This window comes from Apaloderma vittatum, unplaced genomic scaffold (genome assembly GCF_000703405.1).
Source record: "Apaloderma vittatum isolate BGI_N311 unplaced genomic scaffold, ASM70340v1 scaffold13220, whole genome shotgun sequence".
Lineage (NCBI taxonomy): Eukaryota > Metazoa > Chordata > Aves > Trogoniformes > Trogonidae > Apaloderma > Apaloderma vittatum.
The window spans coordinates 306-3602 of record NW_009696252.1 but is presented as its reverse complement, the minus strand read 5'-3'; positions in this window follow the sequence as shown (position 1 = coordinate 3602).

Genomic DNA, 3297 nt, shown 5'->3' with positions numbered 1-3297 from the left:
CTGCTGAACTGCAGCAACACTCAGATACCTCTTTCTGTAGACATCAATATGCAAAACTGTAAAGTATCTTCTCCTTAGCTAACACAACTAATTCTTGCTATTTTTGGCATGATTGTCTTGGACCGAAGAACATTCTGTGGCTTTTTTTTTTCAATTGCCTTTTGTTTTTCTAACATGCTGGGAGACCAAGATGCTTTCCAGTTCTTTCTGCATTAATTTATGTCTTAAATTATCATAAATTATCTCTTGAATTGTCTTCAGCACCTGCAAAACATGTGACTTTCCCCTTGAATCTCATAGCTTCACTACCACCCAAAAACTTTGGCAAAAGAAGACATTACATTGAAATATACTCCCCTTTGGAAGGCATTCTTCTGCACACAGATCTTGCCATGACTAACTTCCATAGCTGCACTCCTGGCAACCTGCTGTTGAACAGTTTGCATCAACATCTCGGTGTAAATGCAAATCAGAAGTGAACGTAAATAGAGTATAAAAAGGAAACTGTAGTGCAAACAATACACACAGTGTAATTTGAGGGAGCACCAAGTTAACAGTCCCACTCATAAAAACAGACATAGGCTTTCTAGGACCACATGTGATCTGAAGCTTTCTCTTCTTTTCTCCATGCACACTGGATAACTGTAAGTCTTCTCCAGTAACCTTCATGTACATAAGAATTCACTTGCTCTAGCACATTTTCCAGTTGTCTACAGAAAAGTTTAGCAAACTTATATCCACTACTTTTAAATATATTATGTGAAATTTTGCACTATGACTACACAGACATCTAAAAGGATGTCACATATATTTACAAAATTTCCCCTAATTTTAATAAAGCCAAGATTTCGGACAAAATGGGAGGCTTGGTTTGCTCCAAGAGCATTCAGACAGGTACTGATTTGCCCTTTGTCCCCACACCTCTTCAACAATTTCCATTAAATTTATCTGTTTCAAACAATCATTTGATACTAATTCTCACTTTACTATGCAGGCTGTACACTTTATCCTCAATGAATTTAACAAAAAGTGCAAAAGACACCCATTAGTAATCTTGATACTTTGATACCATACATAATTTGTTCTGGTACCCTATAACACGCACATACATGCCAGAAATAAACTGATGATGAAAAAAATATATTTTTCAGTATCTTTTACTAAACATAGCTAAGAATAATAATCTCATTTAAAAATAATGAACGTGAATAAACTTGAAGGACTTGTCTAACTGATCAGCAATTAGGAATTGCTAGGGTGAACACCAGTTCTCTGTGCTTCAAATCTGGCTGACTATGGCAAGTTCATGGCTACCAACTGGGAAATTGTTGTCTTCTTCAGTACCTTACAGCTTGCATGCTACGGCTTAAGAAGTCTCCTTCTTTTATCAACTGACACTCAAATGGATCTTCTCAATCGTCATGTTCAAAAATAGTTTCTAAAATTATTCCTGTTAATATATTGTATCGTACTATCCAGTTAACTTCTGAACTTGAAAGTACTCATACTCTCTCATATGGACCAGTGTATTCACAGCAGCAGTTAAGGAACACAAGTCTTCAAGAAAGAATCACAAATAAACTAATCTCAGTGAGAGCACTTGGGAAAACAGTTTAGCTGTCATGCCTGTCACTCTGTCTTTAACCTCATATGTCTGAAATCTCAGGTAGCAGAAATTCAGCTTCATAAAAACTGCGTAGCAGTTTTAGCTCTGCTTTTTCATTGGAATTACATGAAATGCATTTTCAAGCACAGCCTACATCTTTCCAACCTTAATGATTCTATCTAAACAGAACCAGATAATAGAATATGTAAAAAAATCAGCCTATGTTCTTTTAACGCTGCTGTTTAAATAACTTGCGAGCATAAACTAAATAAACCGTTCCATCCCCATGTGTTGTCTATGAAATTATGAACTGAATCATGAATCATGAAATCATATCATTACCCATTAAATTAACAGATATTCCTCTACTGACTTCCGTGTATTCGTTATTTCTTTGAACCAGTGAACAGTTCTAAACATACAAAGACCTCAACTGAGAAATAAATTCAGTGTTTCCTAGTGAAGAAAACAGATCCAAACATAAGAAATCAATACTCTGATTTCACACAGGATTAATGCAATTATTGTAAGTGATAATCACAACTGAAAAGACAACTATTCTGGAATGAAAGGGGAAAAAGTCTTTAAAGAATACCTAAGTGTGTTCAGTACAGTGTATGATATTTTCAGTGTTTTAAAAATGTGTGTTTTCAGTCTGTTTATTATCATGTCAAAAGATCAAAAATGCCCTCTGAAGCCTACCCTGCAGTCTACTGGCAATGTTTTGCAGTTCACTTCATTGTTCAAGGCAGGGAGTAAATGAGAGTACTGAAGGACAGCACGTTTCACCCCAGGGAGCAGCTCCCTCTTTCCTACAGAGAGGGGTGACTTGGGCAGTCCCAGAGTAGGGTCCTAGGGAAAGGTGAGGGACCACATCTAGGCATTCACATCAGAAGAGGAAAGATGCTTTGGAGAAGAGACTTCCGGGACTGTTGCACATATAAAAAGGTAAATCAAGATGTGCAAAGACTGGGGTCAAACATTTCGCAGAATCACAGAATCACAAAATCACAGAATGCTAGGGGTTGGAAGGGACCTCAAAAGATCATCTAGTCCAGCCCCCCTGCCAGAGCAGGATCACCTTGCTGCTGAACTCTCGGCCTGAGATGTGGAAGATGATATATGCATATGCAGATGTTTTTAAAAACACAGATTACGAATGGTGTACACACACAGCTGACACATTTGTCTAGCAGCATCGGCTAAATACTGATATCTAAATCTGATATTGCTCAAATCTACTGAAGATGCAATAAGCTCCATAAATAATGAGATTAAAAACCTTGAATTAGTTCTGATAAACACTGTGAGGACTGTCAGTTCATTCTATAAGTAAATATTTACATACACTGGATTATTTTCTTTATGAATTCAGTATTTTCCAAACAAACTCATGAAACACAAATCCTGTCCTGGGTAGTGTTTGCTGTCATGCTTAACTATACCTGTACATTTGTTACACACATTCTGAATAGTAACTGGAACTTTTTATTTTTCAGGGTTTTTTTTCGTAACTAGTTTAGACTTAGTTCTTTTGTTGGTTTGGCCACAATTACACAGAAAATTCACTGCATTTCTCTTGTTTGTTATGTGAAGTTTTCGTCCTGCAACAAATACATGGAAGTCACACATGCTGGCTGGACTGGTTGGATTCACTTTTATGAGTCGGGATTAACTGAGAGTGAGACCTG